A 12637-nucleotide genomic window follows, 5' to 3' on the forward strand; every position below is an offset into this window, starting at 1 on the left:
GGTTTGTTTGATCTGGAACTGAAATTTTCTGTAGTGCATAATCTAATTCAACCTATCTGTATAGCTCATTTGAACAACTGAAACACAGGAAGCCCAGAATATGAAAGAGGTCCTTTAATCCTGTATAGATTATTGTAATGCCTGGAAACAGCCTAGTGTATATTAAGCAGATAATTTAAAAAGTATTGGCAATGTCCCCTGAGGGAAGGGAGAAAGAATATGGAACTATTAAACCTTACCATCTAGGAATCCCCTGATACTGTGTCAAACTTTAGGGATACTCCAATCAATAGGCCATGCCCTTGATCATGAGGCTTACTCTTGTGAAGTTTATGTACATAGCATAGAAGCTTAGACTACCTATAAGCATGCCTAAGAATTACTCCTGGAGGACCTCTGTTGTTGCTCAGATGTGGTCCCAGAATCTCTAAGCCCAATTCTGCAAGTGAAATCATTGCCCTCCCCCCCTACATGGGACATGACATCCGGGGGTGAAAGTCTCCCTGGTAACATAGGAGAGGACTCCCAGGAATGAATCCAGACCTGGCACTGTTGATCTGGATCAATGTAAATTGTTGACCTAATTACAATTACATCCTGACCTAAAGGGGGAAAAGAAGTGTAATAAAGTATCAGTGGCAGAGAGAGTTCAAATAGAGTCGAGAGGCTACTCTGGAGGTTGCTCTTATACAAGCTCCAGGTAGACCTTGCTACCTATCATAACCTGCCAACTCCCACCCAGAACCATTCCAGCCAATCCTAAAGAACACCTACTGCAATATATAACATTCCACAAGGGGTCCAGGCGCTAGAGTAACTTTCCAGAAACCTACAACCTCCAGATGGGTCCCTGGTTCAGATAAGTCCTGAAACCTAGCCCAGCCTCTCCAGAACATCAGATAGTTCCATCTACCTACCCCATATTAGTGATAGACCCTTCCAATACCAAAGATTTAGAATTGCCATAGCCCAACCAACCCCAAAGAGAGGTATGGAAAGATCAAAGGTGATGGTGGAATTATACATAGAAGATAGAACTTAACAAATGAATATGAATACAGAATCATTAAATTGATATCTCGTTTAATCTCCAGTATTTTAGATCAGCTAGAAGTAAAAACCTAAAATTGTGAAATTGTAACCCATGTCAAAGTCTAAAATACGTTCTACAACTAATTGTGGTGCTGTGCTTTGAAATTTATAGCTTTTTTTGTATATGTGTTATTGTTCACAAAAAAAGAAGGTAAAAAAGTGGATTGTGGTGATAAAGTTTTTAAGCTAGCCTCCTATATTCTGGAGCAGCTAGAAGGGAAAGTATGAGAGGATCATATGGTAGCCCATGACAAATTCTGGGATCTGCCCTGTAACTACGTGTTCAAGAGTGCTTTGAAAACTATTGCTTTTTTATTTCTTTGCTTTGTATATATGAAATACTATACAATAAAAAAGTTAAAAAAGAAAAACCATTATGACAACTGAAATAAGTCCAGCATAAAAAGAAAAATGTTATGTGATTAATTTTATATGAAATATCTAGAATAGGTAAATTCATAAAGACAGACAATAGATTACAGATTAATGGAGTATGGGCTATAATGTAGTGCTATTGGTAAACAGATGCAGAGTTTCTCTTTTGTGTGATGAAAAAGTTTTGGTAACGGATGTTGGTGATGGTTGCACAGCATTGTGAGTGTAATCAATACCAGTGAATTATATTTTTTAAATGGGGAAAAAAAACAATTTTGGGGAAAAAAAAGAAAATGTAGGGAAATATCTTATAAATCTTGTAATAGGAGGTGGTTTCCTGACCTTACACCCAAATCACCAGCAATGAAAAAAGAAATAGATAAATGGGATCTTCTCAAAATTAAACACTTTTGTGCATCAGAGAACTTTGTCAGGAAAGTAAAAAGACAGACTAAGCAAAGGGAAACAATATTTGGAAACCACATATCAGATCAGGGTTTAATATCCAAAATATATAAAGAGGTTCTACAACTCAACAACAAAAAGACAAACAATCCAATTTTTTTGCCAATTAAAAATGGGCAAAAGACATGAACAGAGACTTCAGAAGAGGAAATACAAAGAGAAAAGGCACATGAAAACATGCTCAACTTCACTGGCTATTGGGGAAATGCAAATCAAAACCACGAGATATCACCTGACATCCACTAGAATGGCCATTATAAAAAAAAAAAAAACAGAAAATGACAAGTGCTGGAGAGGACATACAGAAAGAGGCACACTTATCTTCTGTTGGTGGGGATGTAAAATGGGGTAACTGCTCTGGAAGGCAGTTTGGCAGTTTCTCAGAAAGCTAAGTATCAAATTGCTATATGATCCAGGAATCCCATTAGTAGGTATATATTCAGAGGAATTGAAGGAAAAGACGCAAATGGACATTTTCACACCAATGTTTATTGCAGCACTATTTGCAATTACCAAGAGATATAAACACCCCAAATGTCCATCAACAGACAAGTGGTTAAACAAGCTGTGGAATATATATATGATGGAATATTATGCAGCTGTAAGACAGAATAAAGTCATGAAGCATGTAACAATGTGGATGAACTTGAGGACATTATGCTGAATGAAATTAGCCAGAAACAAAGGACAAATACTGTATGGTCTCCCTAATATGAACTAACATTAATGAGCGAACTTCGAGAATTAAAAGTTGAGAACACAGGATATCAGGAGATAGAAAGAGGGTAGAGATCAGGCATTTGATGCTACAGGACTACAGAACGTTCAATAGGATTAACTGTATAGATCTAGATATGGATAGTACAATATTTTTTCACGGCAGCAAAAAATTGAAAGTGCACTGAACAAAGATGAGTGTGAGTATGGCTAAGGAAAGAGGAAGGTTAGGGGCACGTATGACACAGAAGGAAAGATAAAAGATAAAGACTTGACTGCATAACTTCACAAAATCTAAAGTGATTTTAGATGGTGATTAAACGTACAAATATAAAAACGTTTTGCATGAGGGAGAAGAAATGAATGTCACAGTGCAAAGTGTTGAAAATGGGATGGTGTACAGGGGAAAAAAATACAATCAATGCAAGCTAGGGTCTATAGTCAACAGTAATACAGTAATAAACTTACACTGAATACAACAAAGACATTATACCAAAACTAAATGTCAACGAGCAGGGGTTGTGGGGAAGGGGTACGGATTCTTTGCAGAAGCAAAAAAAAAATGTCTTCATATAGATTATGGTGGTGAAGGCATGGCTACTTACTTAGGTTAGATAATGTGTGAATAAAACTGTTTAAAAATGAACAGAGAGAAACAAGTTCTAGAGAAAATGTGGAAAATGAACTGTACCTATTCACTGTTGGTACAGAAGCTGAGAGGTGGAGCTCCTCTGGAGGGCAGTGTTGTGGTTCCACAGGAGACTAGGGTGGGGTTGCCATATGACCTTGCAACCCTGTTGCTAGGTATACCTGGAGGAACTGAGAGTGGGGACAGGAATGAATATTTGCACACTAGTGTTTATGGGGGCAGTGTTCACGATTCACAACAGATGGAGGTGGCCTAAGGGTACAACAATTGAAGAACAGCAGGGGGAACTGTTTTACATACAACAGACTACTCAGTGGCTGTAAGAAGAAATGAAGTTGTGAGGCATGTAATCGTTGACCCTTAAGGACAGGATGGTGATTGAAATGTCAGAAATAGAAAGACAAATATTATCTTGCCTCATTCATATGGACTAACTATAACATAAAATCTTGGTGAATTGTAGTCGAGCACATGGGTTATCAGGTTGAGGCCTATTGTAAAGGTCCTAGATTGTAAGTTCTTATAGCAGTCACATATATTTAGGAGCTGTAACTGACATTTCTAAATTCTGAGATGTTGAGCTATTTGTATATAACCTGGTCGTTCCCTGAAACTTCGGGTATTTATGTGACACCCATGACTCAGAATTACAGCTCTGAAGCTATGAAAGTCAGCATTACCCCATTCAGCAACTGTTAAGAAAGCTGAAAAAGTGATCAGACTTCAACTAGAGATATGAATGAAGCCGATCTGGATAGAACTAAGATAAATCAGAATACAGGGTAAAGGATGATATAGCCCATATATTCAGACTTTAATTTCTTTACGAGGACAAAGGAAGAGAGGTTTATTTGGTACAAAATTTATCTTTTGGGTAGCACATTATCCAATTTAACTAGTATGGTCAGTTTACTTGAACACTATAATCACAAGGAACCTTGAATAGGGCATGGATCTTGTTGGTTTGTACAGGTTAGTGTGATGCCCTAATATATCTCAGAATAATTTGGACAGAGAATAAAAAGGTAGTTGCAAAGTCCCAGTGGGGGACTTGAGAGAAAGGAGGAAATATTCAACCTCCCTATCCGGGGAATTCCTGATATTCTCACATGCAGTAGGGACAACCAACTCAATAGGCTGAGCCCTCAATCTTGAGACTCACCCCTGAAAAGCTTCTTCCTCCAAGGGAGAAACTAAGCCTACTTCTTATTATGCATAACTGTAACAGGCAGAGAACCTCTTTTGTTGCTCAGATGTGGCCTCTCTCTGTAAGCCAACTTGGCAGGTGAACTCACAGTCCTCACTCCTATGCAGGACATGACTCCCAGAGGTGTAAATCTCCCTGGCAATATGGGACCTGAACCCAGGGATGAGCCAGGACCTGATATCATGGAATTGAGAAAGCCTTCTTGACCAAAAGGACAAAGAGAGAAATGAGACAAAATAGTTTCCATACCTGAGAGATTTCAAAGTCAAGAGGTTATCCTGGAGGTAATTCTTATGCATTATATAGATATCCGTTTTTAGTCTATGCTGTATTGGAGTAACTAAAGAGAAGTACTTAAAACTGTTGAACTGTGTTCCAGTTCCCATGATTCCTGAAGACTATTGTGTAATTATATAGCTTTTACAATGTGACCGTGTGATTGCGAAAACCTTTTGTCTGATGCTCCTTTTATTTAGGATATGGACAGATAAGTAAAAGAAATAAGGATAAAAATTAAATAAATAATAGGTGGGATAAAAGGTAAAAAATTGGGTAGTTTGAAATACAGGTGGTCAATTCGAAGGAGGGGTAAGGGGTATGGGATGCATGACCTTTCTTTCTTTTTATTTATTTTTCTGGAGTGATGCAAATGTTCTAAAAATGATAACGGTGAAGAATACACAACTATGTGATGATATGGTCAGCCATTGATTGTATAATATGGTTGGACTGTATGTGTGTGAAGATTTCTCAATAAAAATATTTTTAAAAAAAGAAGGAATGAAATACGGATTCATGCTATGGTGATAGTGGTGATAGTTGTACAACTTTGTAAGTATACTAAAGACTACTGAATTTTAAACTTTAAAAAAGTGAATTGTAGGAGTGTGAGGGTAGTTCAGTGGTAGAATTGAACAGGGTGAGGGAGACCCATGTTCAATTTCCAGCCCATGCACCTACCAAAAAACAAACAAAATTTCAATAAAAGGCGCTGCAATAACAGGATACTCACAAGGGAAAAGAATGAAATGTGACCCCTGCCATACAACATATCAAAAGTTTGTTTTTGTTTCAGTTTGTTTAAGCTTCTAGAATGCAATATACTAGAAATGAGTTGGCTTTTTCAATGGGGATTTATTAGTTTGCAAATTTACAGTTTAAGGCCATGGAAATGTCCAAATTAAGGCATAAAAAGGGAAATACCTTCTTTGGGGAAAGGCTTCTGGCATCTGGGGTTCCTCTGTCATAAGGGAAGACAGATGGTGAAATCTACTGGTCTTTCTCTGACTTCTGGTTTCAATGGCTTTGTCTCTCAACTTCCCAGGGGCTTTTTCTCTCTCGGCTTCTCCAAGGCAAACTCTGGATTTCACATCTCAGCTTCTCTAAGCTCTCTGAGTTTCATCTGCCTTTTGTCCTCTCATAAAGGACTCCAGCAAGGAGATTAAGTCCCACCTTGAACGGGCTGGGTTACATCTCTCTGAAAACAACCCAATCAAAAGGTCCCACCCAACAATAGGTCTGCGTTCACAGGGATGGATTAATAGAACATGGCCTTTTATGCGATACATAACAGCTTCAAACCAGCACACGCTAAAACATGGATGGACACTGAAAGCATGCTAAGTGAAAGAAGCCAGACACAAGGCCACACATTGATTATTCAGTTTATATGAAATACCCAGAATAAATAACACTGTAGTAACAGAAAGTACACTAGTAGTTTCCAGAGACTAGTAGGAGGGGGTATGGGAGAGTCACTGATAATGGATATGGGATTTCTTTATGGGAGATGAGAATGTTCTGAAAGTAGACAGTGGTGACAGTTGTACAACTTTGTAAGTATACCAAAGACTACTGAATTTTAAACTTTAAAAAAGTGAATTGTAGGAGTGTGAGGGTAGTTCAGTGGTAGAATTGAACAGGGTGAGGGAGACCCATGTTCAATTTCCAGCCCATGCACCTCCCAAAAAAAAACAAAAATTCAATAAAAGGCACTGCAATAACAGGATACTCACAAGGAAAAAGAATGAAATGTGACCCCTGCCATACAACATATCAAAAAAAGTGAAGTGTATGATATTTAAATTATGTCTTAATTTTTTAAAATATTGGGCACATAGAAGAATAGCATTTGAAAGTGAAGTTTCCAGAAATATTTAAAGGGTGAGGACAGAAATGATGTTTCATGTCTTTGATACAATTTTTCCTTCCTATTACCATGTTATGAGCTAGAGACCTTTTCCACTCCTGAACTCTTCCCTAAGAGAGGCTTGTGGTAGCCATGAAACCCACCACTCAGGTCCCTGCTACAGCGAATGTAATTGATTGATGGCCCCAGCTGCCACTCCTCTAGATTTGCCACAGCATTTGCACCAGGTTTCCACTGGCTGCACCCAACCAATGTCTGAGTGTGGCAGGGGTACGAAGGTCAGCTTATTCCAGCAAGACACAGACTCCTCCAACAGGCAACTTTGGCTTGAGGACTCCCCAGGAATCTGGCATCTCTATGAAGTTTAATCATAACTCTCCTCTGCAAGCCAGACCTGATGATAGGAAAGGTGACCACAGAGCTGGGCTCAATAATATCCATAGGGATGATGAGACCCAAAGTAATAGAAGCCAGAGAACAACCAAGGGGGCTTGATACACAGGTGGGTATGGAAATGGTTAATAGAGTATAGAGTACTTAGGGATAAAATAGGTGGGATAAGGATGCTACTTAACATCTACAAACAACAAAAAAAAGCAAAATTGGAGGAGAAAAAGGCTAAGGACACTCACCCCAATAAAAAGTTACCTTTCCTTACTCAGTTTCCAGACCCAAGGCAATTTTTAGATTTGGAACCCACTGACTAAAACAGGTGGCCACATTCCTAGGACCTGCAACAATGCAGCAAATATATACTATGATTTCCCTAGCCCTTCCCCAAACAACCTCAGCAGGTTGTTACTCAGGTGACTATATAGTGGGGATAGGGAAATTTCCACACTTTTTTGAAAATTATTGGACACAGTCCAGTTGAGACCTAGAGACCCAAAGCATAACATGGCCCCCATGTTATTACCTTATGGGGGGAAGCATGTAATAACTAGAGTCCTGATTATTTATAGTCCAATCATAGTGCTCCTATGAATACACCCAGTGGTCAATTTTCCTAGTACCTGAATGTATAATTGGAAACTGAGCCCCCAAAGCCAAGAGAATAAATAAAAAACAATTATCACTTGGGGGGAAGCAAGAATGAAGTCGAGATTAGCACACCATTAAAGACCTAAAGGATCTAAGACCTACCATATTTCAATTCAGTTTACTAGTCTGGCCACTGCAGAAACTGAATGGATTCTAGAGAATGACTGTAGACTGCCACAAGCTCAACCAAGTGCAGCCCTGATTATAGCTGCTGTGCTGGATGTAGCAGTTTTGCTAGAGAAGGTTAATAAGGCCTCAACTATATGATATATGGCCAGCGATTTGGTAAATGCATTATTCCATTTTAAGTAGGAAAGAGCATCTGAAATAGTTTGCATTCACATAGCACCAATGACAATATTCATTTACAATTCTGCCTCAGAGTGATGGTAACTCTCCTATCTTGTGTCCTGATATAGTCTGAAGAGATATGATCTACCTGAACACCCCACAAAACATCACACCAATCCATTACATCAAAGATGTCATGCTGAGACAGGACAAGCAAAAGGTAGCTACTATGTTGGAGGCTTTGGTAAGATACATGTGCTGCAGGAAGCAAGAGATAAATTTCATGAAGCTTCAAGAACCTGCCACTTCATAGAAGTTTTGAGGGGTCCAATGGTCAGAGGCTTGCCAGAATATCTCTTCCAAAATAAAAGAAAAAGTGCTACATTTTTCATTCCTTACCACAAAGAAAAAAAAAACTGCCTGATAGACCTCTTTGGGTACTGGAGACAACACATTCCACACTTAGGAATATGGCCCAAACCCATACACCACATGGCATGGACCATGTGGCTCCAAGACCAACTGCTTCAGCTTTCATGGAGCCCAGAGCAGGAAAGGACTAGAGAGCAAGTACAGGAGAGCGCAGTACAAACAATCACACTACTTTGGCCATCCAACCCAGGAGACCCTATTGTATACAGGATTTAATGGTGGGGGCAAAAAGATGCATTGTGGAGTTTATGGCAAGACTCAATGGGAGAACCCCAACATAGGCCTCTGTTATTCTAGAGAAAGGCCATGTCATCTGCAGTAGAGAATTTTATGCCTTGTGAAAACCACCTCTTGGTGTGGTACTAAACCCTGTTAGAGATAGAATGCTTGACTATGGGGTAACTAAATGACCATACATCTGCAACTGCCCAATAAGTGCTATATTCTATTGGACCTACCAGGTCATAAAGTGGGACAGGACCAGCAGCAGTCTACCATAAGATGTAAATGGTACATCTACAACTGAGCCTGATCACGAACAAACAGCACAAGTAAGCTGCATGAGCAGGTATTCCAGACCCCCAGGTTACTCACCACAGTTGAATCAGTGAACCTCTCCCAGCTTGCACCAAGCCATATGGGAGGTCCTATACAACCAGTGAAAGATCAAGAAAAGGCCTAAGTTTTTTTTACAAACTGTCAGTTCTATATGTGTGTACAATACAAAAATGGACTTAACCTTGAAAGACACTGGAGAGGGAAAATCTTCCTAATGGGGGGGTATTATGAGCAATGCACTTGATCTTTCACTTTGGGTAGAAGAAGAAGTGGCCTGAGGTAAAAATAAATAAAATTTTCTTGGCAGTGGCCAACGGCCTGGCCATTTATTCAGGGGCCTAAAAGGGAGTCTGGAGTAGTACCTCCTGGTACTCCATTGACTCACTGTAACTGTACACAGATATGTGCAGCAACACCAAGGCTGAGAATCCTTGGGCTGAGGGTTTGAGTCATGCTCCAGTAAGCCGCCTTAACCTGCCAAGGTTATGGTCGAGTATGAGGAATAGTTTAGAAAGGATAGTGGAGGAGAGAAAGGATGAGTTGTGGCCCTAAGACTGTAACATTGAACACTGTAGCTCGTCCACTAACCTCCCTCTTTTAAGTTTCTCCTGAGGAAGAAAGCTTAATGGGAATCATGAAGGGGCTGCTTCTTGGACCTGTGTAGGGAAGATGTATGCAGAGCAAATGGTGGACAGTTGTGGCCATGAAAATGTACAGCTCCGATCTCCTGCTATGGGACATGCAACTGACTGATCAATGTCTAAACACAGTGGGGTATTAAGGCAGGCTCACTCCAGTGCGATGCAGGAGTCCTCCAATGCAAAACTGACTTGAGGACTCTCCACTGGCCTGGCTGAACATTTTTTTGAACTGTGCTGCAGTTTAAGACTTTTTACCCAAACCTGTTTTCTTCCCTTTTTTCTTCCACAAGACCTGCTTCATGGTCTGAAAGCTCTCTCTGCCTTCTCCTGTTCCTTTTCCCCAAGAAATATCTTGCATGTTCAATCCCATCTGGAGCCTGCTTCTCAATGGATTCAAATTAACACAGGCTACATTTTAGTTGGGATCTGTGAGCGAAGAATAACTTTGTGAACAAGTCATTTGTGGATGCAGAGGATTTTTATCATTTCTCACTCTGCTCAAAATAGGAGTCATTATTACCTCCTGTCAGAAGTTGAGGAGTGATTGAGTATAGTGCACTAGCTATAATCTGAAACACTAGAGATAATGAATGAGATAAATTTTGAAACTTCATTTTGTCAGTTTTCTTTATCTACTCAATTTCTACTGAACAGACAGAGAGCAGTGCAATTACCTGCACAATTCCTTAATGTTGAGTTGGTTTGAAGCTGTTATGTACCCCAGAAAAGACATGTTCTTTTACTTGATCCAATCTTGGGGGGCAGCCGTGTTTCTTTTAATCCTGATTCAATATTGTGGGGTATAAACTTTGATTTGATTGTTTCCATGGAGATGTGACACACCCAGTTGTGGGTGGGATCTTTTGATTAGATGGAGATGTAACTCCTTCCATTCAAGGTGTGTCTTCATTAGTTTAATAGATCCTTTAAAGGGGGAAATATTTTGGAGAAACCTCAGATGCTTGGAGAACAACTACTTTAGAATTGACAGAGATACAGACATTTGGAGATGCTTGGAGTGCCAACAGAGAGAGCAGATGCCCAGACACAGACATTTGGAGATGCAGAGCCCAGCAGACATCGTCATGTGCCTTCCCATGAGATGTTAAGTAAGTTAGAACCAGAGTTGTGCCCCAGAGGAGTTACATGAAGGTCGACAGACACTTAGAGAAGAAAACACTGGAATCAGAAGCTGGAAGCAATGGAACTGGGAACAAGGGCCAGCAGACACCAGCCATGTGCCTTCCCATATGACACTGGCCTTCCTTGAGTCAAAGCATTTTTCTCTAGATGCCTTAGTTTGGAGATTTTTATGGCCTTACAACTAAACCTATAACTTAATAAATTCCTTTTATAAAAGCCAACCCATTTCTGGTATATTGCATTCTATCAGCATTAGCAAACCAAAACACACACACTGCCAGTAGTGCTAGGATTTGGAGACTACTGAAGGACTCTGGGTTTCAGCAGAATTCAGTAGATTTGAACTAAACATAGATGATGTGGTATCTAACTAGAAAAACAGGAAAGCCCCTTTGTTGCCATAAGAGAACCCATTACTTACTATAGGCAAGCTTTCCATCAGAGAAGGCCAGTGAGCAACAGTCTACTGAACCTATCTAACCACTGATGCAAGTGTCAATGGTAGAGCCAGGACTGCTCAGCATATTTTTAACATTCTCACATATCTCCTTCCTGGGTCCCAGCTCTTCACATCTAGAGGCTCTTCCATATAGCCTAAGGTGCAAATGAATGATAAATTAATATACTGCCTTTCTCAAGAATTTAACACTCTAAAATGACTTCTGGTGAAATGAAAATTTTAAATGTAAGGAAGCTCTTTTGGAAAAGGGGATCCTTCCATCATCTAGCCCTTGTAACAGGTACATGCATATGAAACAAAGCTAGATTGGCTAAAGCTTCAAAACCAAAGATCACTTTCAAATACACTGTCTATGGCTAAGATCTTCAAAACAAAAGACAAGCAGGGCATGGATTGCCATTCCATTTTATAGAGAAGGAAAGGGGTTCAAAGGTCAAGTGATTTGCTCAAAACTACAGGGTCAGGTTATGCTTTTCTCACTTCCTACCAGCTTACCTTAAAGAGCATTTAAGTCCTTTAAGTTTATTACTTACTCTTTACTGTTCTAACAATCACATCTATTTTATCACAAAAAGGTAGATAGTGTCAGGAGATGTAAAAAAAAAATCATAACTAGTGACTGTATTGGATGATATCATGCTCCAGTCTGATTTCCTTTCACGACTGAAAGTTACCCCTAACTACTTGCTGAATGTCACCTTGCCAAGGTCATGGCTCCTTACCCAAGTCGCATCCAGTAACTCACTGACACTGAGTTTAAAGGTTCAGCCCTCTTGCCCCAACTTGGGACAACTCTGAAGAGTCATCACATCCCAGTTTCTAATCTGAGGCCTCCATTAAGACTGCATTTCAGCTCAACTTCTTCCTTTCTCTTTCACAGGTTTTGATCCTAAGAGCACTCCCTAAGATTTATATCCCCTGTATAAGAATCTTCAGTTGGTAACCAGAGTAGTTTGCGAAAGCAGATACTGAGTTGGAACTTGGGAACTGGATTACCCAACACACAGCTGGCAGTAGGTGGTACAAGTTAGCAGTGCAATTGTTAAAAATTTTACCTGAGGTGAACTGAGATGGTATAGTGGTAGAAAGAAAGGCATTAGCTAGTGTGATGTATCATGCACTTGAGAAATCTAGGTGAAACATCATAAGGAAAATGATATTGGGTAGCTATTGCTAAAAGCAATTGAGATTGTGGAAAAAGATAATGAAAGCTGACAGTGATTAAACATCAACTAAAGGCTGAGTGTGAACACAAGATGATCTCTTTCATTGCATATAAAGAGGCTCTCATAACCTACAATGGGATGGCAGAAAAAAGCTGTTCTGAGGGTCAGGCTCAGGACTTAATAAAAGCAGCTAAACTCCAAAGAAGACTAAACTCCCAACCAAGGCAAGTTTGCTATGCCAAGGACAAGAT

Source organism: Tamandua tetradactyla, chromosome 15, assembly GCF_023851605.1.
Source record: "Tamandua tetradactyla isolate mTamTet1 chromosome 15, mTamTet1.pri, whole genome shotgun sequence".
In the NCBI taxonomy this organism is placed as follows: Eukaryota; Metazoa; Chordata; class Mammalia; order Pilosa; family Myrmecophagidae; genus Tamandua; species Tamandua tetradactyla.